The sequence below is a fragment of the Cavia porcellus genome, unplaced genomic scaffold (genome assembly GCF_034190915.1).
Source record: "Cavia porcellus strain 051 isolate PalLab524CR breed Dunkin Hartley unplaced genomic scaffold, mCavPor4.1 scaffold_1, whole genome shotgun sequence".
Lineage (NCBI taxonomy): Eukaryota > Metazoa > Chordata > Mammalia > Rodentia > Caviidae > Cavia > Cavia porcellus.
The window spans coordinates 63,220,201-63,240,492 of record NW_026947484.1 but is presented as its reverse complement, the minus strand read 5'-3'; the positions used below and the strand labels follow the sequence as shown (position 1 = coordinate 63,240,492).

General features: G+C 35.9%; 1 pseudogene; it reads right to left on the bottom strand.

Moving 5' to 3' along the window:
* Positions 1 to 787: 787 nt before the first annotated feature.
* On the bottom strand, positions 788 to 14,718 carry LOC134475223 (cyclin-dependent kinase 1-like; annotated as a pseudogene).
* Between the last annotated feature and the right edge of the window lie 5,574 nt (positions 14,719 to 20,292).

The window sequence follows — 20,292 nt, the reverse complement described above, 5'->3', positions numbered from 1 at the left end:
TCCCCTAACCAGTGTATAGTGACCTTTATCTCTTCTGATCATTGTTGGTTTAAAGTTCACATTGTCTGCAAATAGAATAGCTACTTCCACCTTTTATTGGGTTCCTGTTGCATGAAGTATTGTTTTCCATCCTTTGACTTTCAGTCTGTGAATATCCTTTTGGGTTAGATGGGTTTCTTGTAGACAGCATATGGTTGGATTTTGTTTCTTGATCCATTCTGCCAGTCTGTTTCTTTTAATTGGTGCATTGAGACCACTTACATTAATGGTTATAACTGTTATATGTTGGTTTATTGTTGACATGTTATCTTTCTGCTGTTGCATCTTTATCTTTCTGTTCTGTTTAATTGTCTGCTTTGCTTAGTGGTTTTTTCCTACGTGTATATAAACTGTCTTTCAATATTCATTGCTTGGTTGCCCTGGTGATCATGAAGTTCTTCAGCTGTTCTTTGTCATGGAATTATCTTATTTCTCCACCGATTTTGAAGGACAGTGTTAGTCTAGGTTGGAAATCATTTTCCTTTAGGATCTGGAATACTTCACTCCATGCTCTTCTTGACTTTATTGTTTGTGCTGAGAAGTCTACTGTGATTCTAATAGGTTTTCCTTTATAAGTGATCTGTCTTTTCTCTCTGACAGCTTTTAATATTCTATTCTTATGTTGGATTTTTGGGATGGTGATTATTATATGTCTGGGTGTAATTTTATTTTGGTTGTGATTATTTGGAGTTTACCCCAGGCTTTCCAGCCTCTGGAACTGATGGTGCCTGCTTACTTGCTAAGAACTCTAGAGTCCACCAAGCAAGGCCAGGAACGGGGAGGCCATTGCAGGCCCACTCAGGACCTGACTCGCTGGTCCCGTACCCAGTTCTTTAGCAATTAATGATTGGTTCCCAGAGTCTCCAGTCCTACCAAATGGCAGCGCGGCTGCCCAGATGCGCAGGGAGGGCACAGGTGAGAGGCCACTAGGGCAGCTCCAACTTTTTCATGCAAATATTAGAACTTTTTAAAAAAACAGTTCCCGGAATTCCTGAATCTTTGTCCGTTTTAAAATGTCTGTTTTATCTGTTGTTCAGATTGAGTAGTTTCTGTTTCACTGTTTCAGGTCCACTCATTCTTTCCTCTCTCTCCTCCATTCTTCTGTTGAACTTATACATACTAAATTTTTGGTCACTATGTGTTTTAGTTTTAATATTTTTACTTATATTTATTTTTGCTTAAGTTTCTACATTTTTTCCCTAAGGGATCAGATTTTCTTTGTCTATATCTTTTGTCATTTGCTCATTTTCAGAGTCTTAGCTACAAATTTAGAATATCTGAGGCAATAGGAACCAAAATAGCTCATCCTTCTTTTGTTTATCTTTCAGATTCTTCTTATATTTGCTTAATGTAAGTACTCCCCAGCTTTTAGACATAGTAATAGGAATAAAAAAGCCCATCTATCTTATGATCTGAGAAGTGGTAGTTCACTGCTTTGATAATTTTTTTAAATCTCTTTTTGAAAGATAGTTGTCCTTGACCTAAATTTTTCTAATGTAGTATAGGTGAAGAGACGCTCTTTCATTTTCTATTTGGGAGCTGGTTCAGCCTGAAATGATAGTAGGTAATACACTTAGTTCCTAGCATACAGTTGGGTATATAATGTGTATATCCTGGATTTTCCTGTTACAGTAAGCATTTGCCAAGTTCGTTCTTACAGTTAAACCAGATATCATCACCTTTTATCCTAATGTTGGATTCTTTGTCAAGCTAAATTAATGGTCTATGTTTGCATCTGCTAAAATTATTTCTTTTTTTATTTATTTAAAGAGAAAGAAACAAAAAATACATGGAGATAAAAAGGGTAGAAATAATACATAATTACAGAAAAATAAATGGTAAGAAATCACCAGTTGATAAGTTACACATTGACATCTTAGCAATAGTTGTTCAGGTTACAAAATTAAAGTATGTAAAGTGACATTCAAATAGTGATGTTGCCAACAATTCTGCTCAGTGATCTAACAAAAGGTTAGAAATATGGTTATCAGACATACACACTTGTTTTTTATCTTAAAGAGGGTAAGATTAAACATATCAAAACAGTTCAAAAAGACACAATTTAAAGAAATACAGATTTCAAAGCAAGTCCACTGGAGATCTTCACTGTTTATCTAATTGTCTCTAGTTTCTTCCAAATAGTTGTCCCCATCTTCATGTATTTTAAATACATATTGCATATTATAGAATTAATCAAATCATTACAGGATGATGAAGGTTTTTTAAGTCTTCAAGATCTGACATTGGGGAAGACAATAATAACTACCATAGTGTCTCTCATTCTCTTCATAGTAGCTGTCCTTATCTTTACAATGTGCTAAAATTGAACTTAAGAGACTAGACTAGTATCACTCTGATCAGTGAATAATAGTATTGCTAAATTTTGTCATAATGTTACAGAATTAGCATTGGGTTTCTTAGCGTCTCTTCTTCTTCAGAGTATCTGTTCATTACATCTTGCTTTATATAGTCTGTTCCCGTAAATAGTTTAAAAAATCTTCTCATGTGTGAATTTCTACATGTATATCTATCTTCTCTGTATTATAGGGAAAAACAAATCATAACAAGACAGCAAAACAAATTCCTAGAAAAACATGCAATGAAAAAGACACATAAGACCACAGTATTAGGTGATCTACCATAGTTACTATGATTTCTCTTGTTATTTTCAATAGGCTTGTCCACATCATCAGGCTTAATATAGTTACATAGCTATTTTTATAAAAACACAACTTTGAAAACATTGTAGGACTTGCGAGCTGTTAATAATCAAAACTGGTATGTATATCTTTTATATCTTGTCATCTTCAGAGTAGTTGCCTCAAATTTTAGGGTTGATACTATCAAGCATACAAATTCAAATAATGTCAGCCAAGGCAAAATTGCAGTCTAATGAATCAGATTCAAATAAGATCAGTCATAGTAAGACAAGGTAAGTAATAAAGGGTTTCAGTTTAAGTTAATAGGAAATTAAGGATAGTTACCATTGTATAAGCTGCTATTTTTGGGTCAGATGTCTATGCCCTCAAATCTGATATGAGTGAACAGATTGGAACAAATTAAATTCAAACTAAACGGGGCAATAAGACTACTGTGTCTTTTAAATCCTGATACACTATTAACAATGACCTCTGCCTTTTTAAAATAGTGTATCAAAGCTATCTATACTAAAGATTATAGATTTCCCTCTCTGCCTCATGTCTGCTACTCCACTTTACTGCTATAATTTGTCCACCTTACTCCCTCATTCCACTGTCTGCTCCATTCATTGAGGCTTCTCTGCCACTGTTGCTGGAATCCTGGTATCCCTTCCTCTGTCTCTTTGGAATGTCCTTTAGCACTCTGTGTAGGGTTGGGTTGGTGGCCATGAACTTCCACAGTTCCTCCTTGTCTTGGAAGCTTCTTATTTCTCCATTAATTTTGAGAGAGAGTTTTTCTGGGTCTATGAGTCTTGGTTGCAAATTATTTTCTTTCAGGACTTGGAATATTTCCCCCGTTCCCTTCTTGATTTGAGAGTTTGTGTTGGTAAGTCTGTTGTTATTTTGATAATTTTTCCATTGTAGGTTATCTGCTTCTTTTCCCTGGCTGCTTTTAGTATTCTGTTCTTTTGGTGGATTTCTGGAATCTTGATTTATTATATGTCTGGGTGTAGATCTGTTTTGGTTGTAGGTAGCTGTTGTTCTGTATGCCTCTTTTATCTGGATATCATTTCTTTTTCCTATACTTGGAAAGTTTTCCTTTAATATATCTGTGAATATTCTTTGTATTTCATTTTTTTTTGGTTGCTCCTGCTTCCTCGCTCACATGCTTTATTCTTAAGTTATGTATCCTTTTGTCATCTTCTAGTCTTTGAATTGTTTCTTTCTGGTTCCTCGTTATTTTTAGGAGGTCTTTTCTTTCATGATCATATATCATAAATCTGTCTTCAAGTTTCAAAAGGATAACTTTAGTTTCTGTCAAAGCATTTTGACAGTGTTCAATGGAGTCTTTAGTTTCCTGGTAATCTCTTTGGATCTGTTTCATGTATTCTAGGTTGTGTTTAAATTCTTCTTCAGAAATTTCTCTTTCTTTTCTTATTTCCTCTGTTCTTTCTTCTGTGATCTTTTGGGCGGGGCTTATTATTTCTTTAATGAGTCTCTTTATATCTTGCCTCACTTGGATCAGAAGTACAGTTTTAAATTCGTCTATGAGGTCATGAAGGTATTTCTTTATTTCAGCTGATGCTGTGTCTAGTATTGGATGGTTACTGTGCTGGTTCTCTTCTATGTTTACTTCTCCTGGGCTTATTTTCTCATGTTTGGCAGCTGGAGTTTTTTTTTTAAATTTCTATCTCTTGTCATGTTTCTGGTTTCTTTCAGCTTCGAGTGTCCTGGGGGTCTCTGGCCCTCTCTGTATTGCTTAGGGGCTTTCCGAAGTATGCTGACTTGAGTTTTTGCTTCCCTCCCCAATTTGCTGTTAGTTGAGGTAGGCAGGGGTGCAGGGACAGTGCAGGCTAGCCTCCAGCCTCTGTGCCAGTCAATCTGCAAGTCAGCTAGTACCTTATGGATGTCACAGTGTCGCGACTATTTTGTATCTGCTTATTGGGTCTAAACCAGAGGCGTGGTTCAGCTCCAGGAAATCCTGCCAGTTCTCTCTGCACCAGAAGTGGCTGACTAATGTCACTGTGGCACAGGGCTCTGCCCAAATCCCAGCTGTCCTCTACCAGACCCCTCTGCACCAGGAGTGACTATCTGATATCAACCACAGCGCCAGGTCTACCCAATCCCAAGATGTCCTCCACTAGTCTTCTCTGTGTCACTGATGCCGTCACGGCACTGGGCTTTGCCCAATTCCAAGATGTCCTCCAGCCAGCAACAGCAGCTGCAGGGGACCCGGTCCCTAGTACTCACTGGGACTCAATGCAGATCTTCTTCTTGGTTCCACTGCACATTGTGCCATTTGTCTTCACTGCGTTCCTGGCACAGTGCGGCTTGGTCAGAAAACTGCTTGGTGTCTGGCTTCAGAGCTCTGGAGCTTCTCACAGTCTCCTCTGGTGCAGCCAGGTGGGGCCCTGGCTGTTTCGTGGGGTCCCAAGTCTCAATTTCCAGCAGTCGCCAAAAGCCAATATAGCTTTTCCTCTTGGATCCACTGCTCAGTGTGCCATGTTATAGGTGTGGGATTTGCAGACTCCTGTCTCAGTATGACCTTAAATCCTCTGGCCATGCCTAGTACAGTGTGGAACAGGGCTCAGTGAGTACCTCAGGCTTCAGCTCTCCATCTGTGCTTTTCCTTCCTTTTCCCAGTTTTATTTTTCCCTTCAGTTACTGCCTTGGTTAATAAGAATCATTATCCATTCATCTGGGCCTCTTCATGTTGTCATATTCTGGCATCTAATATGATTTTTCTGCAGAGACTCTCCGCCCAACCCCCTAGCAAGCCGCCATTTATGAAACTCCCTAAAATGCATTTCTAAAAGCCTTTTTTAGTCTCTTCTTCCTATACCATAGAGCTATGAAATTATACTACACATACATATAATGTGACTTCTAACCCTTATATACTCCTTGAATCTTCTTTCCTCTTTCTGGTAATGAAAGGATGCGGAAAGACATTAAGGAATTAAATAAAGAGAAGTATGCCATTTATGGGTCTCTCATATTGCCTTCAACTCAACTAAAGAATAGCTAATTCTATTTGTCTGAGCATATATAAACATGTTTCTCTGCATCAAGGGAGCAGAGGTTTGGGGAACATGCCTTGTAATCCCAGTACTCAGGGAGGCTAAGGCTGTGGGACTGCAAAACACAACCTTCATGTAAGTGTCCTTATTTTCAAAGTGATGCAAGGATTAGTGATTGCCTACTTTGTCAAATTTGGTTTCATTAGTTTAATAATTAAATTCATATTCTCTTTCTGATTCGCAGTGAGGGTGGGTTTTTATTTAAGTTTTTAATTAGTATGTGCACTGCATAATAAATACATTCATCATAGGGAACTGACACATGTACGTATGATGTCTTGATCCTTTTTATTTTCTTGGGATTCAGACAGTGGTCAGTTTTCCTGTTTTTGCATGTCTTTACATGTATTTTAGGAGAAGGAAACAATAGCTAGCCAGTTGCCATTTAAAACTAGACTCTCTCAGCCTAAGCTAGTCTCAAGAGAAATTTAAAATTATGCTTCACATTACAGTTCCTGATTTGAAATTATCCCATGAAGCTACTGTGAAAAAATCAGCATGGTACTGGCAAGAAAACAGACCTGAGAATCAGTGAAACAGATTAGAAGATGCAGACACAATTCCAAACATACTCAGCCTTGTCTTTGGCAAAGTGTGTTCACTAGAAGAATATTCACTGGAAGAAAGACAACCTAACTGGTACTGGAGAAACTCCATACCAAAGACTAAAACTAGACCTGTGACTATCATCATGCACTAAACTAAAGTCAAAATGGATCAAAGATCTAAATATTAAAGCATAAATGTTAAATCTACTGGAAGACAAAGTTAGTAGAAATCTCCAGAACACAGGTATAGGCTGAGAGTTCATGAACAGAAACCAAACTGCACAGGAAGTATTCCAAAGAATCAACACCTGGGACCTCACCTTATTAAAAAGCTTTTGCATGTCAAAAGAAATCACCAACAGAGTGAAAAAACAACCCATAGATTGGGAAAACATATTAGCCAATTTTCCCTCAGACAGAGGACTTCTATCTGAGAACATGTAAAGGACTGAATAAAAAGTTATACCTCCCCAAATTCGAAGACCTACTCCAAAAATTGGCATCTGAAATGAATGCACACTTCTCAGATGAAGAAATGTAAGTGGCAAATAAATATATGAAAAAATGTTCAATATTGTTGGTGAGAGATGAAAATTAAAACAACACTGAGATTCCATCTCACTCCAGAAAGAATGGCTTACCATCAGGAAATCAACCAATAACAAACACTGATGGTGCTGTAGTGAAAAAGGAACTCTTCTCCATTTTTGATGGGAGTGCAAAGTGGTGCAACCACTGTGGAAATCAGTATGAAGATTCCTCAGAAATCTAGGATTAGAGGTCTTATTTGACCCAGCTATTCTCCTTCTAGGTATCTTCCCAGAAGAATTAACAACATAATACCACAGGCATATATGCACCAGGTTCTAGGACAATTTGTGATAGCTATAACCTGGGAACAACCTAAATACCCATCAACACAAGAATAGATAAATAATATGTGGTATTTTTATACAGTAAGAGTATTAGTTTGCTATAAAGAATGACAAATTTGAGACTTTTATGGGCAAATGGATGCAATTTGAGACCATACTTACCAATGAAATAAATCAGACTCAAATGTATAAATATTGTATTGTCTCCCTGGTGTGAGAAATTAAACAAATAAATAAGGTCTAAAATGTAATAGCTATTGTGAAGTCAGAAGAAATTGTTGAAAAAGGAACTAGGATGGGAGAAAGAGGTAAAGAAGGAAAACAGGAGGAAAAAGTGCAAGTTACACTATTTATGCGTCTTAGTTCATATAAAAGGAAGATTTGTGCTCATATTGATTTGAGGTGTTTTTATGCCCATATCTTGTACCTTTGATAATAAAGATGATAATATACAATGTTTTCAATATTGTTATTCTTTTATCATCCTGTTATGAATTTTTTTACTTTTTTCATAAAATAAAAAAATAAAATTAAGCCTCAATAAGAGCCAATATTAAAAAATTAAATTAAAAGGGCTGTGGCATCACTCAGTGGGATAAGCACCTGCCTGGCAAGCACAAGGTCCTGAGTTTGATTCCTAGAACCCCTCCAAAGATATAAATTGAATTAAACAAGTTGCTAACATTATATCTTCATTTAAACATCACTGGCACAATGATAATTTTGTTTGTATATTAAAATATTTTCAGATCTGTGAACCAAAGCTCCTCTTGATGCTTGAGTAGGTTATCATATATTGATTTTTAACTAAGCCAGTTTTTACATTTGGACCCAACATTAATGTTTAATTCTAATAGATGAAAGATGCATACTTTCATAAGTAATGAAGCATTTGTTGATTTTTAAAACTTTTTAAAAACTTAGGTATACTTATTAGTAGTAACACATAGAGTTCTTCAAACTATTTGTTTATATTTCAACCATTCTAGCAGTATCAGTTTATTGTTGAATTAAAAAAATCCCCACTTAAAATCTTAGAATATCAGCTTAAAGCTTAGAATTTATCCCCAAACTCATGTGTGAGGCCTCTTCTGACTTGGATGCCCTTGGAAAGACCTACTTCTGTGTTTGCTTGGCCATTCAATTAGGTGATTCTGTGGCTCTTAGCTGAGCTTCCTGGTAGGTAGGGGCCTTACCTGGAAATCAGCCTGAGTGGCCTCTTGTCCCTGTGTTCTGCAGGCCAGCAGTAGTCCAGGTGAGTGCTTGCGGGGAAGGCCGCAGCAGGGAAGAGGCGGGCAGCAGTGAGCACCGAAAGCACAACAGGCCTGTATAATCCTATGACTGGAACCAGAAAAGTGTTACTTTCTTTGTATTTTCTTGCCCAAGAAAATCATAAAAGTTAATAAAATATATTCCCTCTTTTGATAGGAAGGACCACAAAGGAGCATTCAAAGTGGAAGCTACAGGGAAGGATGAATAGTTAATGACTCTTGTGATTCTTCTCTTCTGGGAAAGGCTAGAATTGGGACTTAGGATCCTGGTTTTCACCTCCCCTCCCACACTGGGGAATGTGGTGCATCTCTAGCCTCTTTAATTTTTTTTTTCAAATTTTGAGACAGTGTCTTGCTTAATTGCTCAGTCTGGGCTCAAATTTGCAGTCCTACCATCTCAGCCTCCCAGAATGCTGAAATTTTCAATGTGTGCTGCCTTGCCAGGTTTAAGACGCTGACTGTTCTATGCCTCTTGTATAAAACAAGGTTTCTATTTCTATTTATTGTATTTCTATTTATTGTACCAGTTGTTCTTCCTAATCACACATACCATGAGTCTGGACATTTATAAAGAAAACCATTTTTACCTTTGATATGTCTTCGTCTGTAAGTGCTGATCCATATAGCTGCTGTGAATTCATAGCTTTTTATCCATTGAGTGTTTAGTGGTTCTTTAGAAAGTTTAGAGCAGCAGATTTGGAAAAACAACACATCTTACACAATGTCTGGTACTTTCAGATGCTATCATGGTGGAGAATTCATTGAAGGCATGGAAGGACATTTGACACAGCTTTGGCCATCTTAGGTAACCGGAGAGAAATTAGTGTAGTTATCAGGGCATCACTTCACACCGTACATCCACAAATGTTAGTGTTTCTTTTTGGAAAGCAAGTTCTGAGATAGCATAATAAAACTGCAGAGTGTTTTTCCCATATTGAAAGTTTTAAAAGCTCCTACTTGTTGTTGTCCCCATCTTTGTGGACCTGGAAATAGAAGAGAAAGAAAAACTGTCAGTGAGTTGTGGCAGCTTCAGGCTGCCCTGTTTGTTTGTCCCCGGATCTGTATGCCGCTTCCAAAGTACCCGCTTGCCAAAATTAGTTTTGGAAAAAAATAACGTATTTCGTATGTGACATATGTTTGAAATTAGCAGGAAGTACAGCCAAGATTCAGAAATTAACAAGGAAAAAGTTATTTCTGAAAATATTTAAGAGCCAAAGAGGAGTGTTTGGCTTAAAACATTAGGGTATTTATTATTTAGTGAATTAGGTTTAAAAAAAATCTCTGAAGGAGCAGCACAACATTTCTTTCTTTGAATGCATATAAGTAATTCTTGTTAAAAATCCTTTCATCACAAATTAATAATTTAAATGTACCATGAATAATCTGTTTATCTGGTGAAAAAATACATATATAATTTATAGATATATCTAGATCTATATATAGCTATAGATTAAATATAATTATATATATTGTTTTGTCATTCCCTTATATATTTTTAAATTATTCCCTTCTATTTTTTCCATATGTGGAAACTGACTTGCTATTTATCTGGTACCTTTGAGACAGACAGGCATAATTAAAAGGCCCCATAATAAGAATCAAGTCTTCCCTTTCTAACATGGGGCACTACCTCGACCTGATTTCTTTATAAGTGATCTGGCATTTCTAGATTATATGTGGAGCTGTCTTTTCTAGCAACTCATCTCTTAATTTGACTTATGGTAGGGAGCAGCCACTAGGCTGCTCTGTAGAAGGCAGTGAATGCTAAGAAGGGGTACAGGAGATTTGTAATTGATCTCTGATCACCCGAGACTTAAAATCTAACTGAGGAGATCTAGACTTCTTCATGAAAGGTGTCGCTCCTAGCAGGGCCCCATGTATGTGAGTGTACATTCTTTTAGAGTCCTAGGACACTAGATAAGAGGCTCGGGAATCTCTGAGTTTGTTGATTTCATGGTTCCTATCTGTGCTCATGGAAATGAGGACATATGTGTTTTCAGCTTAGCTCAAAATCATGCATTTGGAATAGGCTTTGATAAACTAGAAGGCAATCTGTTCTGTCACTGCAGTGTTTGCAATGTCTTTCTCATTTGCTTCTTTGCATCATCAGGAGATGGAGTGTTATCAAAGAGGTGTTAGCTTGGCCCTAAGCCTCTGGCCCTGAAATAAAGATGCTTGTTCTGAGAGGCTGCCTCTTGTTTCTTCTTCATTAATTCTAAACATCCTGCATTGTTGACATGGATTCCAGCAGCAATGAATCAGATGAATGACTAGAATTATTAAGTTCCTAAATGTCCACTAGAGAAGAGGTAAGCTGGCCGAGCCACTAGTGCAGGTAGCTCAGTTATAGGAAAAGAAATCCTAGATGCTAAAATCTAACCTTGAGCCGTCCTGATGGTGATATACAATGAAGAAGAAATACTAAACATGATCACTCTGGGGAAGAATCTTGAAGATAATTTTTTGTTTTTCTTGATAACACCACTCATCAGACTCTTTAATACTGGAATGTCTTTTAACTGTAAAATAGCACTAATTAATAATGCCATTCAAAATTTATCAGAGAATGAAATGAAAAAACACATTGAAAAGTGCCCTTAAACATAAAGTGCTGTGGATATATAGTTGATTTTATAATTCAAGTGTAATCCAGATAAATTTGCACTGGCTCGAAGGCCAGTGGCCAGACTTAACCAGTATTTCCTTTGATGTAGCTCTCAGTGCACCTTGTGCTCATAAATTCACATTCTCGAAGAGTATTCTATCTTACAGGAAAATTAATAGAATAATATGAATAGCTGAAAAGCCAGATGGAAAGTGACAGATGATGTGAGAAAATTATTAGCAATGATTTAGAGAATCAAGGGGTCACTTTTTGCTAGAGGCATTTTGAGAGGTTTGTGAGGCAAGACTTTGTCAGGCAATTTATAGTGGGCCCCGGAGAACAAGGTGAAGGGGAACAAAGGGAAGGAGAACATGCTATGTGTGGGATTGATGGAAATGGAGACAAGTAATGAAGGTGGTGACTGCAGACTCTTAAAAATCAAAAGAAAAGGAAATATGGTTTAATATAGCAGCAGTCCTGACATCCCTCCTTTGGGACATGTAGGAATGGGGCTTAGGAATGACGGAAAAAAGATAAGAGAATAGGTGCAAACTGCGATGAGAGAAGGGAGTCTAAGACCACGGGTGAGGAGTGTCAACATATAAAACACAGCTCAAAGAAACTTTAAGGAAACCAAATGAGTCTGTTCCCTGATCTGGCAGGGAACATGCACCAGTGACAAAATTCACTGAGTATACCTAGAAAGGGGAAATGCTATGAAGGGGAGAACAGTGATTGTGAGGCTCACAACTGAAAACCAGCACTTTGGGGAGGATAGTTCTCTGGTCTGTTCAGAATTGACTAAAGTAATTCCTGTCATTTATTGATCAGCAAAAAGACTTTAGTTTAGAATGTTTGAGTACCCCAGGGTTATTCAGAGTTTGTGGCCATTTATCAACTGCAGGGCCTTGGAAGCTGCTGTGAGGAAAAAGAACCTCCAATTTCAGTATTTTCCTAGGCAAGAGTTATTGCAAACAGAAAATTTCCTTTTACTTGAGTTAGGCAGAGAAAAGATGACTGAGTAACTTGGCATGGATAGGAATCTGACTCTGGCTTTTCCTTTGGTTTTTCTGGCCTCATGATATGTATTTTTAATTCTAAGAAATTATCTCAGAGATAATCACTGTTAAATTCTGTGTTCCCTGGATTATTTTTAAAATAGGTTTATTGAAATATAACTCACATGCTATATAATTCATTCAGTGTACATCATTGAGTATGTTTTAGTATATTCATTGATGTATAGAACTATCACCAGTTAATTTTAGGATATTTTTATCATCTGAAAAACTCTGTTTCCTTTATCTATCTTGTCTTACCCCTCTATAATTAGGTGGTGATTAGTATATCCATTACCATGTGAAACCATCACTGGTCAATTAGTATATCCATTACCATGTGAAACCATCACTGGTCAATTAGTATATCCATTACCATGTGAAACCATCACTGGTCAATTAGTATATCCATTACCATGTGAAACCATCACTGGTCAATTATAAATCTTTTTCAGCACCTCAATAACATAATTTCCTTTACCTATCACTTTCTTCTCTCACCATTCCTTCCCCTAGCCCTAGGCAACCACTGACCTACTTTCTGTGTACAAACTTTCATATAAATAGAGTTATATCTGTTATTTTGTGACCAGTTTCTTTCAATCGTGTTTTTAAGGTTCACTCGTGTATTGGTTCTTTACATAGCTGAATAATACTCTGTCATGTGGATAAATGCATTTTATTTATCCATTCATCGGTTGGTGGACATTTAGATTATTTCTATCCTTTGGTCAATATGGATAATGCTACTATCACATACAGTTTCTTGTGTGAATATATCTTTTTTACTTAGGTTGGCTATATGCAAAATGTACTAGATCATCTGTTATAACTATGTTTAACTGTTTGGGTGCCTGCAAGATTTTTTTCCAAAATGATTACCATTTTACATTCCCAGTAGTGTATGAGACCTCCAGTTCTCCACATTTGTGGGCATTACTTTTAATTATTTGATTTTTTTCAATATTAGATTTATTGTTTTATTATAGTAAATAGTCATCACAGGGAAATCTACATACATACACAAAATTATTATGTTTAAATGTATATAGAACAATGTGTGCATTTTTAAGTTACACTTTTGAAATTATAAGATGAAGTACAATTTTTTACAACAAAGATAAAAGTGTGGGAGGCAATAGTAGAGTCAATTATAAAAGTACAAGTCTTTACTACAGCATGTAAAAACCTTTTTTGTAAAGCTGTATCTTCTTTATCTGATTGTCCATGTCATCAAAATATGGATGAGTCAGTGCCATTTTTCTAGATATTAACTTGAAAAGATTAACATTTCCCAGAGTAAATCCAAGTCATTTTCATCCAAATTTTGATTTTTTTTTTGTCTTTTTGAGACAGGGTCTCACTATGCAGTTTTGGCTGGCCTTAGGCTCACTTGTAGCCCACTTTCAATCCCAGTCTTGAACTTGCAATGATCCTCCTGCCTCAGCCTCCCAAGTGAATCCAAGTTTTTGATATGGGATGCTAGGCTTTTTGGTTTCCACTTGGAAAATGTACTCTCATTGTCCTGCACAGATTCTACTTCTGGCCATACTTCACTGAAAATCCTCGAGTTTGTCAGCTTCTGAGTCCTCATGGAAAAGTGGTGTCTTAGTTGCCAATTCCACAAACACAGTGCTTAGCATCAGCTCCAGTAGAGTAATGGGTTGACCCAGCAGTGCTTCTGCAGCCCTATGCCAGCGTAAGTCTGTGGGCACAGATTCTAACAGGGAGCCCAAACGCGCTGGCAGGACCAGAGTCAACTCATTTAATTGTTCCTTTCTGATCAGTCAGTAGATTCTGAAGTTTTAAGTTTTTGTGAAGAACATTTGTTAGAGTGACAAAACAAGATCCGCTGAAGGGTTTGGTACAAATCCTTTCTTCCCCCAAGAAAGCTCCTGTGATTGAACTCAGGACTTTTACACTGAGTGACAATCCCAACCCTTTTTCATTGTTTTGTTTTGAAATAGAGTCTTACGTAGTTGCCAAGGCTAGGCTCAAACTTGTACTTCTCCTGCCTCCACCTTTCAGATTTTTGGGATTACAGACATGTACCACTATGCCTGGCTACATATAACTCTAAAAGAATTCATTCATTACCCAGAAGGATAAAATCCAAGTATTTATTTTTTTTAAAGTTATCTTTTGTTTGTTAGTATGTAGTGATGATCCATAATGAATATCTGTGTCTATGTCTATTGTATCTCTATATTTACATCACATTTTAATACTTTTATTTACTTTCACCTCCCTGCTTCCCCTCTCCTTCATCAGTGGATCCTCTTCCCATGTCCAAAAGGTCTACTTCCGGGTTTCCTATCTCTTGTATTGCACTTAGAATCCAAGTATCTTTGGAGATCTATGCAAAGGAATTAAAAGATGAGGTATAACCTGGAAGCATATCTTGAAGACACTATATTTGGCTGAAGAAATCTTTTAATAGCAAAAAATCCGAAAATGCAGTAGTAGGAACCCTTCCCGCTTCACTTTCTAGTTTGATTTTCGTCACGGTGACCATTTGACCTACAGTTGTATTTACCCTTATATACAACTCCTTGAGAAGCTTCTCTAGTTTTCTCTATTTTGCTACAGTCTTCAACAGTTAATCAAGTATGTTAGATCCTGTCTTATTGATTTGTGGCAGCCACTAAGTCTGAGAATGTTATGTTTTCTGACTTTTTAACTCTGCCATTTAGTGGGTGTGAAATTGCATGTCATCGTGGTTTTGAGCTGCAGTTCCAAGATAGCTAATGAGATTAAGCCTTTGAAGAAATGACCACTCAACTCCTTTGCCTGTTTTAAAATTGGTCTTTTTATTATTGAGTGTGACGTCTTTTGCAGATTCCTTATCACTTTATGATTTACAAATACAATTGATTATTATTTGCAGTTTTATCTATTTAGTAAATCTGTGTATAACTCCCAAATCAATTCTTGTGCTTTTGTGGTCATTCAAGGACATGTGGCCATGCAGCTTGGCACAATGTTTGAGTCATTTGGTGTGTTCCCTGTAAAGTGGAACAGTTCCTCTCTCCGCCTTCTTATTTCAGCCCTCCTACTCTAGCATATGTCCATTTTTGTAGTCTGTTTTTCATATTTTGGTGTCTTGTCTTGTTCATTTTGCTTTTTAAGGTAGCTCGCAGATGCAGTGTATCAGTGTTATCTAGTGTTCAGAAGCACAAGAAGGCTGTGAAGTGTTTGGGGTAGAAAAGGTGTATGTTAGATCTAAGTTTTATTAGGGCATGAGTTGTAAGTGCTACTGGCTGTTAGTTCAGTGTTCATGAGTTAGCAATATATATTAAATATCTTTAAACAAACACAAAACAAGGTTATTTGTTGATTGGTAAACAAAAATGTTTTAACTAGACTCGTACAGGAACCTAATTCTCTATTTCCGTTAGGGGCAATGATTTGGTAATTTCTAGGTCAATGTCGCAGCAAATGTATTGGACACAATGAGAACCAACTCTGTATTCTCCCATTCTGTGTATGGCCCTTTTACTTTCCAAATGACGTGTTTTGAAGCACAAAAGTTTTAAATTTTGATAAGCCACTTGTTTTTGTTGTATTGCTTTTGTTTTTGATGTTATAACTAACATCTTTTTGCCAAATCTATAGTCATGAAGATTTAACCCTATGATTTGTCTAAAAGTTTTTTACTGTTAGTTCTTACTCTTAGTTTTTGATCCATTTTGAATTAATCTTTTTATATGGCATAATATAACTTTTTAAAATTTGTATATGGCTGTCCAGTTGTCTTAGCATTACTTGTTGAAAAGAATATATTTTTTCCTACTTGAATAGTCATTGTTGTTAAAAAAATTAGTTGATCATAAATACAAGGATGTGCCCTTCTCTCAGATCTATTACATTGACTGTATGTCTTTTATGCCAGTGACAGACTATCATGATTGTTGTTACACTGTAGTATGTTTTAAAACTGAGAAGTGAACATTCTCCTTTAAAAAGGAAATTTTTTGTCTTGACTATCCTAGCCCCTTGAAATTTTATATGAGGTTAGAATCAAATTATCAATTTCTATAAAGAAATATGATAGAATCCTGGTGGGAATTGTATCTTCAGACCATTTGATGCCTTTCCAACAATGCAGTCTTTAAATCTGTAAATATGGTATGTTTCCCTAAATTTTTATATATTATTTAATTTATTTCATCCATGTTATATAAGTTTTCAGAGCATAATTTTCTCGGAGTAGTTATTATCTTAGTTACATTAGAAAGGGTTATATTACAAAGAATAAATATTTTATTCTTTATATGATATTATAAATGGCATATAAAAACTATTTCCTCATTGTTTATTGCAGTCTATCCGTTCTTTGTCATTTGTAGTCTTTTTAACATGCTCTGTTGTTTTATATATCTGAAACCTTGTGAATATTGTTCCTTCTGCCTAGAAATTCTTCCCATTCAAGACTGATGAATTAATTCTTACACACTTGGTAGTACTAGAAATCAGTGCAAGCATTATGGTAAATAATATAGAAAAAAATTAAAAATAGAACTAATTTATGATCCAACAATCCCATTTTGTATATATATGCAAAACTATCTATAAGAGATCATTATATTTCCATACTCTTTGTAATCTTACTTATAATAGTCAAGATATGAAAACAGAAGTGTCAACTGAAGAGTGAATAGATAAGTAAAATGTCATGTGGAACATTATTCAGTCTTAAAAACAGGGAAATCTTGTCATTTATGACAACATGGATGAACTTGATGTTATGTCCAGTGAAATAAGCCAGGCACAGAAAGATAAATACTACATAATCTCAGTTATATCTATAACCTAAAAAAGTTGGAGTTTAAGAAACAGGGTGTAGACTGGTGGTTACCAGTTGCTGAGGAAGGTGGAAGATGTGAGATATTGGTCAGAGGGTGGAAAGTTTCACTGATGCAGGATGAGTACATTCAGGAGATCTGACACACAGGATGTTGACAGTAGTTGTGGGTATGAGTTAATTAGCTCATTGTAGTAATTATTTCATAATGTACACATACATTAAAAATCCCATTATATACCCTAAATATACATAATTTTTGTGAATTATACTTCAATAAAGGTGGGGAAAAAGAGTTTTTCCTCTATAAAATATTCTGCATTTCTTTTTACTAAAAGGAAAGCAAGAAGCAAACAAGCAAGCACAGAGGAACTGGGAGTTGATCGGTTTTCTTTATTAAATTTGAGGGTAGCCTAACACCCAAACACTTGAGGGTAGACTAGCTCAGTGGTTAAGAACCTTGCATTTTTTAACCGGACATACTTGAGTCTAAATCACAGTTCTGCCATCATCTTTGATATCACCTGCGAATTGGGACAAGTTACGTGATTTCTCCAAACCTCTTCTTTGTTATAATTGAATGAGGGCAACGTGTGTAACTTTTTGCATTAATTTACTTATTTTATAGGCTTGGTAAGAGAATTACATGTGTTAATATGAGTATTGTTCCTAGGCTGGTGCAGTTCTTTATTCTTTTTGTCTGTCTGTTTTAGAACCATGCTATGTTCACTAATCTATCATACTTGCATAGACTGTGCTTTCTACATATTTGTTACTAGAAAAACTGTGGTGATGGTGGTGGTAGCAGTTGTGATGGGGGCTGTTGTAGCTTAAACTCAGTGCTGAAGGAAAACATCAAATGGCTTTCTTTTCTAGTGAAAGTACCAGAGTAAGATCAAATTACTGGATTACAAGTCAAATGTCAAGCTTTTCTGTCCATTCTCTGAGAGCTGACTTAGTAGAAAGGTCTCCCTTTCATTAAGTGCACTTTTGTGTTCCAATTACTTGATTTTTTTTGTAGTCAGCTATACTGAGAATCCAAATGGCTGTTACTAGCCAGTAATATCTGTAGATTATAAATTCTTTGAGATCTGATTCACTTTTCATGAATACTTTAGTACCTAATGTTACCATGAACAAAATGAGATTAAAATGTATGATGATTTAAGAATCCTAGATATAAAATTCTTAGAATATTCTTAAAAGCATGTGATTAGAAAGTGCATAGGGACTTGGAAAAATATAGCTTTCTAAAAATAAAGTTAATAACTTCTTTCATAGTTTTAATAATCATTTAATTTTTCAGTAAACTGAAGACTTCAGATGTTCTGTGTCCTTACTTAAATGAGCAAGTTGCTATAAAAATTATAATTGATTATGCTGATTTATAAGATGTATTTTATTTACACTGACCAGGTATAATTTATGCCAAGAATTACCAAAAATGACTTCGCCTAGTCTTTGGACAGCAAACCTCAAGATTGTGCCAAAATGGATCTTATGTATTACAGATGTTATAGAAAATGTACTATAGAAATAATCTAAAACAACTTTGCTCCTGGAATCAAATTTCAAAATATCATTTCAAATATATTCATGAGTTCTGTAAATAAATTTAGGTCAACATTTGTCTACTATTAGTTTTATTTTAATGAAAAAAGAACAAAAACGAATAGTACAGAATTTCAAAACAACATAATAGGGTACTAGTCTCATACCGCTGTGGTTGACTACAGTTCTGTGGGCTGAGATGATGGACTATGTTTATGGAAATCAGTTGAGACTACAGTTTCTTAGAGTTTGATATCATTGAAAACCTGAGTCTTTCCAATTAACTTTTATGTTTGTGAGGTCCAGTCACTCCTTTTCCTGATACTGGACTCATATGCTTACATTTTCTAGTTTAAGTCCTCTCAAGATGTTCTGATTTACTTGGATGTCATTTCCTGCAACATTCTATTCTTGTCCAAAGACTCATTTTGCAACAATGAGTTTAGGTCACTTTTGAGTGTAAATGTTTGTGTGCCTACTACCATTTTTAAGTGAGAACTTGATTATTTGCTTTTGTCTTATAGTAATTCTTGTTCCCTGGAGCAACTCTGGAGTTTTTAAAATATAAAATTCACTTGTTCTTTTTTTCATTCATGTGTACATTTATCCATTCATACAAGTCTCCCCCAAAATGTCGTTTTTGTTGCATACCCCAACCTATGTATCTGCAGGGCTCCTAAGATACATGATAAATGAGAGAGAAAACTTACTTTGTTTACTCCTAGGGCCATGTCTCACAGTCTATAAATGTTATGACGTTAGGGATCTCATTTGTTTGTTCAACCTCATACATCCTGCACCAATATAGTCACTTAATGAGTAATTTCTTGATTGAATGACTGGAGGGTTTTTAGACACTTATTCAATTTTATTTATTTTAAGAACTGAAAAAGAAACACAATTATTGTGTAACTTATTAAGGACAATTGGAGCTGAAAATGAAAATAACTTTATCCATAATCATTGGTTAAACCCTACAGCAATTTTCAGTGAAATATTTAGTGAACAATATTAGAGCTGGGAGTATTAGTAATATCAGCTGATGGCAACTCCTCTTTTCTAATGAGCCAGGAAAGACTGAGAGAATCTCTGAAGGTGCTACAGTTATCATAAAATAGACCGAAGATGACAATCTGAGTTTTAACATCCTTTTGATCAGCATCCTATACCATGACTCTGTGTAAAGATTACCTTAAAGTAATAATTTTTATTTTATACATAGTGCTTTAGACACTAAGGTGACATTGTATCACCCTAGATAAAAAAACTTAGGAATTCTATAAGTAAATCATTATAGTCAAACTAGGCAGATGTTAGTTGGCATCACATTTCAGGAAAAAAATAACAAGTTGGCCAAATCCTAAAGCTTATACTCTCTCTTGCATAAAAATGTTGCATGAAAATGTGTTGGGGCTTTGACATGTGTGGCAACCAACCCTCAAAAGAATGAGTCACGCCTCCTCCTACTCTGCAACTGTCAGTGCTGGCTGCTGGCAAAAGGTTGGAAACACTGCAGTCATGTGGGTTGGCTTGCTGGGAGAGAACAGCCATGATCCAGAGGAAGGCAGCTTCAGAAGAGTATAGGAACAAAGCGAGGGAAAAAGTGGCATACCAGATAATGGATCTGACTGTTGGATATAGAATCTAAGGAAGAATGAGACTAATCTAAACCTTTTCTAAAATCTGCATGCTTTAATTTCTACAAAGAGGAAATAGAGGTACAATTTCAAAGATACTGAAATAGGAAGTTTTGGAGTGGGGGTTTGTGTTATAAGAATCTATTAATGAGGCTAAGAAGGTAGAACAGGAATAGGACAGGCAA